The sequence below is a fragment of the Oreochromis aureus genome, linkage group 22 (assembly GCF_013358895.1).
Source record: "Oreochromis aureus strain Israel breed Guangdong linkage group 22, ZZ_aureus, whole genome shotgun sequence".
Taxonomy (NCBI): domain Eukaryota; kingdom Metazoa; phylum Chordata; class Actinopteri; order Cichliformes; family Cichlidae; genus Oreochromis; species Oreochromis aureus.
The window spans coordinates 39,562,583-39,578,768 of NC_052962.1; the positions used below are offsets into that span (position 1 = coordinate 39,562,583).

The window sequence follows — 16,186 nt, forward strand, 5'->3', positions numbered from 1 at the left end:
GACACATTTAAAACCTGCAGGGACACCGGCTCTCGAGGCCTGGAGTTGCCCACCCCTGTTGTAGAGGGTACAGCAAACGTGGCAGTTTGTCTTGAAATAATAACAATAACATCCACATTTCGACTTTATTATCAAAAAGATGAAGAGCACATATTTTTTTCTTAACGTGCCTCTTAACGTTGTCAGCATATAGAAATAACTTGCTCCATGCCTCCTGCGTGAACACCTCTGATAGCCATGTTAGCTCGAATAGCTAAGGCCAGTGGTTCCAGAAATATCGTGAAGAGCAGCGGGGACAGAGCACCCCTGCCAGGTCCCACGAGTGAGATGGAAAAACTCTGACAGTTGTCAAAACTGCTCAGGGGGACATTTTGTCAATAATCAGGTTCACTGGCAGCAGGTCAGTCACATGACTGAACAATGTGCATGTGTTAGTCCCTGTGGGGACAATGACTCCTCTGCATTTAACCCATTCACCCAGTGAAGCAGTGGGCAGCCACCAATGCAGCGCCCGGGGAGCAGTGTGTAGGGACGGTACCTTGCTCAAGGGTACCTCAGGGTAGCCGTTCAGTGGAGTTGAACCACCGATCCTCCAAACATGTGTCAACTACTCTACCTACTGGGCTATCCCTGAACAACTGGGTATAAAAAGAGGCGGAGTTTCTCAGGAATTAAAGATGGACAGATGTTCATCTGCACAAGAAATATCAGAATTATGTTCTTCAGTGTTAAATTATCTACAGGAAATAATCCAAACATCATCATCATCATTTTATTTTGAAATGAATAGTGTTACTGTAACGGTTTCTGCCTTCATGCTGTACGGTGGTATAATCACTCACTTTGGTCACTGAAGGATTTTAAAACTGCTTAAAACTAAATAATTATAAAAACTGTCTTTAACTATTTTGATGCAGGAAGAAAAAGACTGAAGACAAATGAAAGGATCCATCAGCAGCACCTGGACGCTCATCACTCCAACATCGATAAAAACACTCAACTCATGATTCACACAATTAGTTCAGTTTTTTATAAAGAACAACACAAAAATACTTTTATTTTCTGATCCTTCACATTACGACTGAAACACCTTTTTAACAGAAGCTGTAAATACATCTGACAAATATGACTGTGGTTCACTATAATGAAGAGGTTTGAGGATTGTGGGAGAATGACACTGACAGTCATGCAGCTGATGTGTTGCTGATGTATAAAAACAGATTTCTGTATTTCTTGACTTTTCGGAGCTTGTTGTCAAACACTGAGTGGATTTTTCTCTACATGAAAATCTTCTCATCTTTCATACATGAATCATTCCCTTCCAGTGGCTCTGAATCAAACTGCTGCTCTGAGGTTTCCAGGCTTTACTTTCTGAGCTCTTTCAAAGAATCCAGTTTATATGAAACTGCAGCAGGTTTGAAAGTTGGATTCACTTTTTTATTCTCACTGCTGCACAAACCTGATTTGACATGTTTGAGTAAAAACTCCAAGTTTAAACTGTAAAATGCAGCAAACATGAGCCTCCTCTTAGTCTGCATGTTGGGAAATGTGGTAAATACACTTGTTTTGGTAAATGTGGCTTCAGGGAGCCTTCAGGCGCTGTGATGGACGTTCTTGCAGACGTCAGAACATCAGCTGGACGGGCTCCAGCAGCAGTCTGCCTGAACCCGGGCCTCGGCTGTCGGAGTCATCGGCTGCAGGGATGAACAGCAGTGTTAGAGGATCACAGAGGTGCACGTGCTCTGGCCTCTTCTTGTGCTTTGACTTTTGCAAACCTGCATTCATGACTGTGTGTTTGCTGTGAGCATGACTGAGCATGAGGAGGCAGTCACATGACAAACAGCTGCATGAATGAGATCTGCTCACAGTGCAAACTGCTTACTCATGATTTCTGTTCTTTATAAATAACTGAAATATTGACTCTATGAAAGACGAATGAAGCAGAAAATAGAAGAGTGATGCACAGACAGCAACACCTCACAGTAATCAGATTACCAGATGAAGGTTAGTGATTACATTTCCTCCACACACTGATTTCCTCTCACAGCTGACAGGAAACACAGCAGCACACCTGCGAGGACTCTGTAGCTTCACACACAGCAACACTGACATTTACCTGCAAACACAACGGCCTCAGATCATCAGCTGACAGTCGCTAACAGGCCAGTGTTCACACCTGTGCTGAGGTGGGACAGAGTAACAGTTTGGTCTTACTGATGCTGAGAAAAATGTTCATTCACTCAGGATTCTCATCCTGACGCGTTTATCCTGCTGCTCCAGCACAAACAGCAGCGTACCTGAGCTATAATCACCTGCAGGTGCAGCTGATCATTCTGGTGATCGCACAAATCTAAAACTCACCTTTGCACAGATTTCCTGTGAAACTCTTCACAGCTGTGACAGTCACACTGTGGTCACATGACTGAACCAACCTGAGAGCCACGATTTCAACTATGAAGTGCTGACCTTAGTGCAAGAGATCGTATCAACAATAATAATAATAATAATATGTCTGTGAAGGTTCTCAGTCATCCAGGTCATCGTAGTCAAAGGAGTTTGCAAAGAAAAGCGTCTGGACTTCTTTGAGTTGCTTGAAGACGTTTCACCTCTCATCCGAGAAGCTTCTTCAGTTCTAAGGTCAAATGGCCGAGAGTCCCAGATTTAAACCCAGTGGGAGTATCCCCCCAAGGAGGGACAAAGGACCCCCTGGTGATCCTCTAATCACATGCGCCAAGGTGTGAAAGCGGGTGTGGGACCTAATCAGCCAGGGTTTCGGGTGAGCCCATTGTGAAACCTGGCCCCACCTTGTCATGTGAATTCCTGAGGTCAGATGGCCCAGGATGTGAGTGGGCGTTAATAATAATAATAATAATCATATTTTTGTGTTAGTAGTTGTGGATTTTCTGCATCTGCTTTCATTAAAACTGTTTATGAGTTTCTCCAGGACGAGTTTTAACACCCAAAGTTTGAACCTGTGCAACTTTTAATAAACGATACTTACAGGAGACACCTGAGTCAGAGGCGGAGTCAGAGGCGGGGTCAGAGGAGCTTTGAGAGTCTGAAGGAAAGAAATTAATTTAGGTAAACTTGTGAGCTGAATATGTAAAAATAACAATATCATGATAAAAAATAATTAACATGACTTTCATATTCATGCATCACTGCACAGTTCAAAACACACACCTGAAAAACTAAAAAAAAAAAAAAATTGCTGCACAACCAGTAAATTTTTAAGCTAATGTTCAGGAAAAGTATTTCCTGTTTAGTGTTCAGGTTGGACTTTCCCGGAGAGCCTGTAGCAGACTGATGGATGATCCACAGTAGACGTGCACACAGGAAACTCTCCACACTATGGACCTAACTCTGGATGCACTCATTCAAATTCAGTCCAGGAACTGATTCTGAATTCAAACATTGGCCTGAACAGAAAAGTAACTGTGGTCAGAAAACTAATGCTGCAGAGATCTGCTGCTCTCCAACACAACTTTAAACAAAGAAAAAAATAATATAAAGTGTCTCACCCCAAACTCTGGTAACACTCACAGCAGATGCCTCATGAACGGCTTCACAGCTGAACGCAGACAGGTCAGACCTTAAAACCTCCACATGGTCTCTCCTCTGGAAGGTGTGGTCTTCATTCGGAAGAACTCCTGAGCTCATCAGGCCGTCGTCTGCAGTCAGGACACTCTCATTCTTTTTCATCCTCAGGACGATGTCTGCTGGGTAGAAGCCTGTGGTGAGGCAGGTCAGCACCACGTCTGTATCCACTCTGGAGGTCTTTGCATACAGGTACACCTCGGGTGGAGCTGGAGGAGGAAATATAAACAGGTGTGTATCTCCTCAGCTATCACTGCAAACAGGAACCATTCAGGTTTTCTTTGATGACTGAGCACAGCTGTGGCAGACGTGTCGCATGCTGACGTTTAGTTTGTGGCTTCCACACAAAATGCTTTCACATCTGTAGTCTCACATCTGGAGCTGAATGTCACTGAGCTCGTTTATCTCGTCTCTGTGACTTTTTTTATCCAGCAGGTGTTTCTGTTGGTGAACACTTGCCGTGTGTGAGGCGCAGCGAGTTAGTACAACTAGAGTTTGAAGATAAAACGTGAAGAGTCAGTTTATGACTGATTATTGATTTTGCTGATAGGTAGTCGTGTGTTCTTTCATTTATATTGAGCTGTAAATCTGCATTACTGCTGCCATAATGAGACTGTTGTGTTCAAATAAAGGAGGAAACATTTAACTCACAGGAAACTTTAAGCTTTTACATTTATTTAAACTGAACTTAGAAAAGTTGGAAGTTTAACTGAAGGTTCTTGGATTTCTGAATGTTATTGAACCAAAGCCTCCTCTATGAAGTCTAATAATAATAAATATCCAAATACAGAAACTAGATGTCATACATACAGGTGTTTTGTGGCTGCTGTTGTTCATAATTCAAGAAACTTGTTCAGCCAATCGATGCACTCGTTCTCCAGGTATCCCTTGGTGTACTCTTTCAGCACCTGGACGCCGTCCCACTTCCTCTTGGTGGGAAGTGCCTCCGGACTCTGAGCGACCCAGACTCCATTTCTATCATCGAAGGACAGGAAGTCGCCTCCATCGTAGGCGTACTTGTCCATGCCTCGGACAAACCTGAGCGTGCCGTCAGGCTGCGTCTCACCCTCACAGCCGTGCATCCACTGAAGAACATGGAGATCTGAAAGCAGGAGGGTGAAATAAAGGAAGGACAAACAAAGGAAACAAGGAAATGAAGATTCAGAGGAGACAAGATGAGGAAGCAGGAACAACTTGTTCCTGACCTGAGGAACCTGATCTCAAATGGAAGCATTTTTCAATAAAAATCTTATTTTGTTGATGTCCTGCAGGTCCTTCAGATTTCGAGGATCTTACCTGAGTCATTCTGTCTCATTCGCTCCATCAGGATGCCGATGTTGACCTTGAACCACTGCTGCTTGCTCTTGCGGGACTGTGTGCCTTTATCCCAGTAATCAGCAGGTAAACGCTCTCTCATCCACTGCTGTTTGGGAACTTTCACCTGATTCTCGCTGTCAAAGTAGTCGATCATCTTGTCGTCCAGCAAACCCATGGCTGTGAACTCGCGGATGCCCGGAAGGCCGACAGGTTTGGAGAGCGCCGTGTAGATGTAATGGAGGGAGTGAGTGTCTGAAAGTCACACAGGAGGAAATGTTTTTATTCCAGCCAGCTGAGAAAAACCATCTGAATATTTACATCCACCATGAATCTGCCACCATGGCGCTGGCACGGCTGGCAGCCTTAACCCAATTTCCCTCGGGATGAATAAAGTATTATCAATCAATCAGGAAGCTTTGCTCTTTGGTATTTTAGTTAGTCCCTGATAAACAATAAGAACATAAACTTGTTTTATTCTTGGTCAAACTAGGACTGTTTAGTCTGGCAGCTGTGAATCTCTCTCCAAGGCCTGAGCCTCCCAACCCTGTCCTGACGGCGGCATCATGGTCCACTGTTGTGGAAAACATGAGTCCTGTAGGTACAAACCCCTCCCCAATGATAAGGTTGTGATTCATACATGAGTAAAGATCTCTGTTTGTATTCTGACCAAAAATGTCATGTTTCTGTTGTGTAAAGATTTTAGTGACATACTTAAAAGTGTAGACACAAAGCATTCCTCACTGCCTAAAATGTCTGTGGACAGACTACAGCTAATCTAAAATTCCACCTTAAGAATGTGCCTGGATACTAAAACGGCTTCATCATAATTCCTATACCAGGTTAAAGATGAAAACAGGTGAGTAAAGAGCATTTTAATCCCGTGGTGCTGACCTGTTAATAAGTGCTAATGCTAACATGAGACCTGGAGAGAAGAACAAACTGAAACTGATCTTTTACACCCAACTGGAATTTTCAGCACCCATAAGTACATCGGTGGCCGAGTGGGAATGAGCTGCTGCTCTGCATTGCAGTTGTAATGCAGTTTTGTGTAATCAAGTTGTGCGTTAATGAACCTCTAAGTGTTATTTCTTTTGGTCAGTTAATTGGTATGATACTGGTTATAATTGTGAGCATGTTAAAATTATGCCTGAGTACTTTGATACCATGTTGTTGGATTATTTAGTACTAAGTTTACAGCAGTGACCATCCAGCTGTATTAGGAATAAAGGACTTTTCTATTGTTTAGTTTAACTGTTGCTAGTTTGCCAAATTTGTATCTTACTAGTAACAACTTGTAAGATGTGCTGTTTAGCCAATTTATCCTCTACAGTGACCCCTTATGGATATTATGAGATGTAAGCTTGGAAAGAAAAGCGTCTGGACTTGTTTAAGTTGATTGAAGACGTTTCACCTCTCACCCGAAGAACAGACAGCTCATAGTCACACATACTGTGTCCTATACAACAATAAGTTCTCTGAGTTCATCTTTGTCCGTGGGGACAGTTACAGACGGTGAACGTTTGGTGAAAACTGTTCAATCCTTCTTTGTTTGTAGATGTCAGGTCTGTGCAGCAGGGTTAAAGCTCTAGAATCGATCAAAAATCTGTTCTATCTATCAACAATAAAAGCTAGCCGATCGTCTGAAATGTGCGTCACTCTTTACTTTCACTTTTAAGCCTCCTGCAGGACGGTCACTCACCGCCGTTCACGCTCAGTCCTGTCCCCGAGAGGACCAGAAACACCACGAGGAACATTCTGTTCTCCTTTAGAACCAGGTTTATCGTCGTGGTGGAGCGGGGTCTCCGTGTCTGCCTCAGACCCACAGCTGCTCGCCCTCCTGTTTCCTGTTGTGATGTTAGTGAGCAACATCTGGAAGACACCAGCTGGATGGTTTCTATTTTTTTTTATTCCCAGCTTTATTCTGGAAGATCACACACAGAGGAGCAAACTCTGAAACACCAACACTAAAAATAATAATACAGAGTATTTAAAATGTACCTGCCAATAACAACATAGAATAGAATAGAATAGAATTCAACTTTATTGTCATTGCACATGCACAGGTACAGGGCAACGAAAGGCAGTTTGCATCCATCCAGAAGCGCTTTAGTGATATAGATATATTACAATATATATTAGCAATAATATAGATACGTAAGTATATTACAGAAATGGGTCTATTATGGTATGTTATAATGTACACGGTATGAAGTATGTTGTGAATATTCTATAACTATAACTATGTACAGGCTGTAGTGAGTACAAGCTATGTACAGGATATGAACAGGATATAAATATGAAAAACTATACAGAATATGAAATAAATAACTTTACAGAAATCTGAGATATACAGTTATACAGAAATGTGAACTATGCAAGTTGTAAACAGTTGTAGGATTAAAAATTATCGTATGTACAGAATGATTATTTACACAGAGCTATACAGTAGTGCAGTTAAGATAAGTGAGGGTGTGGATAATTTCTACAGAGGCTGTATAAAGTGCTAGTGGTTGTGAGTGGTGGTTCAGTCCATGTTATTATTGTGTGTTTGAGGGTACAGTTGTCCATTGTGTGTGTGTGTAGGTGGTTGTGGGTGTGTGTATGTTCAGTCCATGAGTTTAACGTGGGTCAGATGTCAGGAGGCAGAGTTCAGGAGTCTGACAGCTGTGGGAAGAAGCTGTTCCGGTACCTGGTGGTCTTAGTCCGGAGGCTCCTGTAGCGCCTCCCAGAGGGCAGGAGGGTGAAGAGTCCATGTGATGGGTGACTGGGGTCTCTGATGATTTTCCCAGCCCTTTTCAGACACCGCTTCCTGTAGATGTCTTTTATGGCAGGAAGTGGTGCTCGGCGATGCGCTGGGCAGTTTTCACGACCCTCTGCAACGCCTTCCGGTCCGAGGCAGAGCAGTTCCCGCACCAGACTGTTATACAGTTGGTCAGGATGCTCTCGATGGTGCAGCGGTAGAAGTTCACCAGGATGTCTGAGGACAGGTGGTTCTTCCTCAGAGTCCTCAAGAAGAAGAGGCGCTGGTGAGCCTTCTTGACCAGCTTGGAGCAGTTGGTCGTCCAGGTGAGATCCTCGGAGATGTGGACTCCCAGGAACTTGAAGCTGCTCACACGCTCCACAGCCGTCCCCTTAATGTGGATGGGTGGATGTGGGTCAGCATTCCTCCTGTAGTCCACGATGAGCTCCTTGGTCTTCTCGGTGTTAAGCAGCAGGTTGTTTGTGTCGCACCACTCAGCCAGACGATCCACCTCCTCCCAGTAGGCGGTCTCATCGTTGTCACTGATGAGGCCAATCACCGTGGTGTCATCTGCAAACTTAATGATGGTGTTGGAACCATCAGCAGGTCTGCAGTCGTGGGTGAAGAGGGAGTAGAGGAAAGGACTCATCACACAGCCTTGTGGTACACCGGTGTTCATTGTGGTGGTAGATGAGCAGCGTTTATCCAGTCGGACATGTTGGGGGCGGTTGGTCAGGAAGTCCAGTAACCATTTGCAGATGAGGGAACTGATGCCCAGGTCTGTCAGTTTCCTGATGAGTTGTGAGGGGTGGATTGTATTGAATGCTGAACTGAAGTCTATAAACAGCATTCTGGCGTAGGTGTTGTTGTTGTCCAGGTGTGAGAGGACAGAGTGCAGTGCGATGGAGACTGCATCCTCTGTGCTCCTGTTCTGGCGGTATGCGAATTGGTGGGGGTCCAGGGTGGGGGTGAGACAGGATTTGAAGTGTGCTAAGACGAGCTGCTCTAAGCACTTAGTGATGATGGGGGTGAGGGCTACTGGGCGGTAGTCATTGAGGCTAGATGGGTTGGAGTTTTTGGGTATCGGGACGATGGAGGTGGATTTGAAGCAGGCCGGTACCACAGCGTGGGCCAAGGACAGATTGAATATGTCTGTGAGCACTCCTGCAAGCTCCCCAGAACACGCTCTGAGAACACGCCCGGGGATGCCATCAGGACCTGCAGCCTTGTGGACATTGATCCTGCTCAGCACTGCTCCTACATCGGTGGGGGAGAGAGTCAGAGGTTGGTGGTCTGGCGTCACATCTGCTTTGGTTGTGGTTGTGGGGTTCCCTCGCTCAAAACGAGCATAAAAGTTGTCGAGCTCGTTGAGGAAGGAGACATCAGAGGATGCGGGGGAGGGTTTGGTGGTCCTGTAGTCTGTGATGGTCTGGAGTCCTTGCCACATGCGTCGGGGGTTGGAGTTGGAGAAGTGTTCTTCTACCTTCTTTTTGTAATGGTGTTTGGCTTTTTTGAATGCTAAGAAAGGCGGAGTTCAAAATGTAAGCAACCCAGATAGCAAGACGACATTGAACCTATGTTGATTTTTCATCCGAACCGTCGTATATGGTCGGGGTTGAAATGCCAATGTTGTAACAACATTGAAATACTGTGGTAAACCGACGGTCTTACTATAGGGACGTTGTAACAATCTTGATTTACCGTTGTTTTTTTGTCATTGATATTTGATCTATTTATAGTCGACCAGGTGACAACAACAACGTGGAGAAAACGTCTATTTATAGTTGACGATAATTCGGCTCCAGTCACCATCAAAAACCATCGATTTGTAGTTGAGCATTAAATTGCATTGCAACTGATCGGGTATAAAGTACCAGAGAAACTAGATTTATTGTTCATTTGTTATCAATGACTTGGTCTAGTTCACCAGCTTTAAAAAATCGTGTCTACGTGCAATTTATGTATAGTTGACCGGGAAATTAAAGCAGCGATTACTTGGACTATTCCGCAGCACCCCTCTCACATTGGTACATCCCCCCAGGTATTCATTGTCTTCTACAGTAGAGCGGGACATTTGATTTACCATCCATCCATCCATTCGCTTCCGCTTATCCTTTTCAGGGTCGCGGGGGGCGCTGGAGCCTATCCCAGCTGTCATAGGGCGAGAGGCAGAGTACACCCTGGACAGGTCGCCAGTCTGTTGCAGGGCCATCACACAAGGACAGACATCAGTTCATGCACTGCACTGGCCTGCACCACGATTAGTATAAGGTAAGAATGAATGATTTTTTTTCTACTCGTTATTTCCATGTTTGCATTTGAATAACAGTAAAAAAACTCGTTAATGTTGTACATTAACGAGTTTTTTACTGTTATTTACGTTGCTCCCACAAAAAGTGGGAGCCCGAAATTGTGTCTACTTCTTACAATCCGGCATCAAATAAATTGCACTGCGAACAAAGTCTTTCAACAAAGAAAACATTTTCGTTTCATAATTTCTTCGTTATATTCCCTTACAAAGCTAGCTTTAACGCTTTCTGTCTTTCTTTCTCCTTTCACTTTTTAAAGGTTGCCATGTTAGAAAAATATTTTGCCCTGCCGTGCTGTTTATTGATGTGGCAAATGAATGGTTTATGAATATATATCTAAATCTGTCATCAGTAATCAGTAATGCTCATGTCTCACCTCTAGTCTTCTCTGTCTTAATTTCAGGTTTTCACCATGTGTTGTAGATAGTTCAGGAAGATGTCTGTGAAGGTTCTCAGTCATCCAGGTCATCGTAGACTAAGGAGCTTGGAAGCGTCTGGACTTCTTGAGTTGCTTGAAGACGTTTCACCTCTCATCCGAGAAGCTTCGTCAGTTCAGGAAGTTAACTCGACCAAGCAGTCTACTTTTGGGTACTGTTTAGAATACCAGAATAGGGAGGATGGTGAAGGTTTAAGTTTATTAGACTGATACATATTTACCAACAGGACAGTGTACATCATTGTGACAACAGCGTTTGTTTTCATTCAAAGGCTTTATGGTTTTTCCTATAATACCTGGTGGGCCGGTCTCTAGTCAAAATGCCCGGGCCCATTTTTTGTCCCAGTCCAGCCCTGCACTCACAGCAGTAAAAATAAAAGTATCAGTGATAGAAACTTAAAATCATTCTGACATTTTTCCTCCTTTAAACATCTTTCATTTAAAAAAGCTGAGTGAGTTTTGTTTTTCCTGAAAAGCTGACAGCGACTCAGCTTTTCTCTGAGAAACTTTGAGAAACTACTGGAACAGGTTTTTAATGAGTGAAAAGATAATTAGGTGATATGATTCAAACAAATCAGCAGAATGAGTTGAGCACTTTTCTTTAGAACGAAAGAATAAATATGATATTTAATTATCTCTGCGTCCTTAAATAGAAGATCCAGTCACGTTTCAAACAGATTTCCTGCAGTGATTTAGTTATGTATGGAGTTAAAACGATGCTTAAAATGAAAATGAAACAAATACTGGCATTGAAAAAAAATATTGCAACTGAAATAAATGTATTGTAAAATTTTGTATTCAAAGAGAAAAAAAACATTAATTGAAACTCTAAATAAAGACTTTGAAACAAATAACTCGCAACCAAGTTTACACACTGGCATTTTTTAAAAAACTAAGCGTTTCAGTTTCCTGCGACTGACAGGGACTAGAAAGAGAGAGCAGATTTCTCCTGTTTTGGCTTCCCTTCATTGGCTTCCTGTTAAATCCAGAATTCAAAATCCTGCTCCTCACATACAAGGTCTTAAATAATCAGGCCCCATCTTATCTTAATGACCTTGTAGTACCATATCACCCCATTAGAGCACTTCGCTCTCGCTCTGCAGGCCTACTTGTTGTTCCTAGAGTATTTAAAAGTAGAATGGGAGGCAGAGCCTTCAGTTTTCAGGCCCCTCTTCTGTGGAACCAGCTTCCAGTTTGGATTCGGGAGACAGACACTATCTCTACTTTCAAGATTAGGCTTCAAACTTTCCTTTTTGCTAAAGCATATAGTTAGGGCTGGACCAGGTGACCCTGAATCCTCCCTTAGTTATGCTGCAATAGACGTAGGCTGCCGGGGATTCCCATGATGCACTGGGGGTTTCTTCCTCACTCACTATGTGTTAACAGTCCTTTCTGCACTCAATCATACTTGTTATTAACCTCTGTCTCTCTTCCACAGCATGTCTTTATCCTGTTTTCCTTCTCTCACCCCAACCAATCAAAGCAGATGGCCCCGCCCCTCCCTGAGCCTGGTTCTGCCGGAGGTTTCTTCCTGTTAAAAGGGAGTTTTTCCTTCCCACTGTCGCCAAAGTGCTTGCTCATAGGGGGTCATATGATTGTTGGGTTTTTCTCTGTATGTATTATTGTAGGGCCTACCTTACAATATAAAACGCCTTGTTGTGATTTGGCGCTGTATTAATAAATTGAATTGAATCTCATGTATAAGTTTCATCAACAATTAAACACTTTTCTTTCCCCTTTGAGACAAAGAGCCAATCATCTGTCTGATTCATGTTGGCCTGAATTCATGATCAAGCACTCAGACCTGCAACAGCCCTACTGTGACCTCCTGCTGAGAGATCTTTTAGATTCTGGGGATGTAATAATCTATTTTTCTGTTCTCAACTGTTTTCATACTGAAAGTATGAAAGTAGTAGAAATAGCAATTTGACAGATGTGCATTAGACTTAGAGCTTTTTATTGTCATTGTGTAGTTTCTTGCACAGCGAAATTGGGTAAATGCCAGTGTTAAAATATTTCTTTCTTTCTTTTTTTCTCCTGTCCCGTTTGGTTCTTTTGCCATCAGAATTGTTGTCTAAAGGCAAAGAAAAATGCCCAATGGATTTACTTTACCAAATGGACCATCCCGGCCTTGCCGTATTGGTTAAAATATTTCACTGTAAGAGCCACTCTTACCTACTTCATATATCCTTGGCTAGTTTAATTAGTTGAAATATATCAAATGTTATAAACTGTTCATGTTTTCTGTGTAAAAGTTAGCGGTTTTAGATACAGGCACATGGGCGGTTGCCCGGGGCGGCATCGTGGTGGGGGCGGCATCACGAGCATCAGAAAACAAAAAAGTTGCTCGTACTCATGCTGCCCCGATGTCAACCAACGCATATTGGTTGACATCGGTTTTCTATCGCCCATTTGCTGGGAGTAAGGACGCCCTCCGTTTGCGAGGTGCGCCTGCTGCTTGCGGCACAGGGAGGAGAGGGCGGGGCGGCGGGGGATTCTCTGGCTGGCTGGAGCAGCATCTAATAACCAACTCGCAAAATAAGACAAAATAAAAACAAGCCAACAAACACGAAAACAGCAGACATCATGATACAGACTTATAATTTGCACCGATGTTTTTTCTATACGCGAAGAGTGAGCGCGAGAGCCCTCGGTGCGCCTGCTCGCTGCTGAAGTCAAAGTAAACTTTATTGTCATCTCCGCTACATACAATCCAGTATATAGAGAGACGACGAGGCTCCAGTTACAGTAGTGCAAGTAAACAAGCAATAACTATAAGAAGAGTAAGAAAATAAATACACACTTTAGGACCAGGAGTAAAGGGATCAATAACAATTTAAAATGTATAATTTACAGTTTGATGATTTAAAGTCTCACACACAACCTGTCGAGAGGGGGCCTGCTGCTTCCAAATAGAGCACATTTCATGTTGTAAATCCAAGCCCATTATGTATTCATGATTTGAATCCTGGGTTGTGTGAAATCAAAGAAATAAACCCCAGACAAAGTGAATCTGTGAACTAAGGTGTAGGTCTGTTAGGTTATGTTGTGGCGATCCTCGAGTTGGGGGATTTGTGTTCATACTGGCAAAATTAAAACCAAAGGAAGATGGACAAGAGAAGTTGAAAACCAGTGCTCCGTTTAGAAAAAAGAGAAAAGAAGAGGAGGAGAAACGAGCAAAAGATACAGGTAAGCAGATGTGTCATTGGATAATGGCAGGTCATGTATCCTAAATCAATCGGGGGGGTTGACTCTCATCAACCTGGATGAGAGTCTTGCAGCAGTCGTAAAGATTTTCTGTTTTGTTTGCTGGAGGGAGGCAAAGAGTGATGATGCTTGTTCAGCAGACACTGTTTCATGACAACACAATAGAGCAGGGGTCTGCAACCTTTAACACCCAAAGAGCCATTTGGATCCGGTTTCCACGCAAAAGAAAACACTGGGAGCTGCAAATACTTGTTAACATCTAAAATGAAGATAACACTGTATATATTGTTTTTTACCTTTATGCTTTGTGTGAACAACTAAGCTGTGTTGCTTATGAAATCCATGAAGTGCTACAGAGAAAATTACATTTTATTTATGTAATTAACACATTTTGAACTCTTAAAGAAATATAACAAAAGGAAAGACACCCAGCTGAACTAAATGATCCATGTAGCAAACAAAAACTGCTGTGAGCCGCCACCCTTATATCGCCTTTGGGCTTTTGGAGCCTTGACCTGACTTTTAAAAAGTAATTGGAAAAAAAGCTCTATGCTGCTAAAAGATGGAAAATAGATATTTGCAAAATTCTGAGCGACACCCGCAATCACGCCTCGCCACCTTAACGTCTGTGCGATCTATGCTGTTGTGTTGTTGTTGGTGTGTTGTCGGGCTGTGAGCTGAAAAGCTACAGCCGGCTGTGTGCGTACAGCAACCGTGTGTGAAAAGTGGTCAGTATGCTGAAAAGTATGTTCATGGAAACATCGTCGGGTCTGCGGTGATATGTTTACAATAAGACTTCTGCTCCTGAACCTCTGCGCACAGTGCAGTCACTTTCATCAGGACTGTAAGCTGTCATCTGTGAGGCGTGAGCGGTGTTTGTTTTTAACATAGTTCACGGTGGAGCTGCTGACATAATGTGGATCCGAAGATCCATAATTGGCCTATCTGGGGTTGAAAGTCTCGATAAATTCATGGCGTTTCGGCGGGTACACCGGCTTCTGCGAGTGTGACTCTTATTTTGAGCGATGAAAAAATAATAGAATATAATTTTATTTTTATATTTCAATATCACAATAATCTTCCAATTTAGAACTAGAATTTTTTTTTAAAGAACTAACATAAATATAATACATTTCAGGTAAATGCTTCTAATTTATTTTCCCAAACCACGAGGAACTATAAGGACTAAAGAGCCGCATGCGGCTCCGGAGCCGCAGGTAGCCGACCCCTGCAATAGACTTTCTGCAGAGAGAAACACTTGCAGTGAAGTGAGGTCAGATTGTAACTGATGTTTGCAAAAGTCAAAGCCCAGAATGGTTGATTTTGTGCCTCTGGGGGGCGCAGTTGAGCACTTGTAGCCACTGATTTGAGAGGTTGTCCTCAGAGTTGTGGATGTAAGTAGAAAAAAATATAAATATGAGCAAAAATTTTCAGTATATTTGAGTAAATATCAATCTTCACATTTGTGAAGCGTTTTCTGCAACAGTAAATTTTAAAGGGTATAAAAAATAGGTGAAAATTTCAAAATATAAGATAATTTTTTTTCTGTGCGTTTTTGCTTTTTACTCTACAACCTCTCACATTCATAGCTGCTGCCTACACACAGAGGCACTGTCATTTGTAGCAACAATCAAACAGTTATGAATATTGTCTGTGAGTCTTTGATGAATCTGCCATATCTGGAATTTATAAAGTAAATTTTCAAACATTCAGTTTTTCTATTCTGGACCATTTCATCTCCAATCAGCAAATCTGTCGATCATTTTCTGCACAACCATCTTTGATTTACACAAAGATTGTATAATCTGAGGTTTGAAGAAATATAATAAATGCTGTGAAATTTGAGCCTCATGTATCAAATATTTTTCACTTCAAATCAATTTTACTTATATAGCGCCACAACAACAGATGCCTCAAGGTGTTTTATACTGTAAGGACCTAACAGAGAAAACCAAGACAAACAACACTCTATGAGCTAACAATTTGGCGACAGTGGGAAGGAAAAACTCCCTTTTAACAGGAAGAAACCTCCGGCAGAACCAGGCTCAGGGAGGGGCGGGGCCATCTGCTTTGATTGGTTGGGGTGAGAGAAGGAAAACAGGATAAAGACATGCTGTGGAAGAGAGACAGAGATTAATAACAAGTATGATTGAGTGCAGAAAGGACTGTTAACACATAGTGAGTGAGGAAGAAACCCCCAGTGCATCATGGGAATCCCCGGCAGCCTACGTCTATTGCAGCATAACTAAGGGAGGATTCAGGGTCACCTGGTCCAGCCCTAACTATATGCTTTAGCAAAAAGGAAAGTTTGAAGCCTAATCTTGAAAGTAGAGATAGTGTCTGTCTCCTGAATCCAAACTGGAAGCTGGTTCCACAGAAGAGGGGCCTGAAAACTGAAGGCTCTGCCTCCCATTCTACTTTTAAATACTCTAGGAACAACAAGTAGGCCTGCAGAGCGAGAGCGAAGTGCTCTAATAGGGTGATATGGTACTACAAGGTCATTAAGATAAGATGGGGCCTGATTATTTAAGACCTTGTATGTGAGGAGCAGGATTTTGAATTCTGGATTTAACAGGAAGC

At 42.7% G+C, this 16,186-nt stretch overlaps 1 pseudogene; it reads right to left on the reverse strand.

Moving 5' to 3' along the window:
* Window positions 1-1,623: 1,623 nt before the first annotated feature.
* On the reverse strand, window positions 1,624-6,748 carry LOC116317372 (annotated as a pseudogene).
* Between the last annotated feature and the right edge of the window lie 9,438 nt (window positions 6,749-16,186).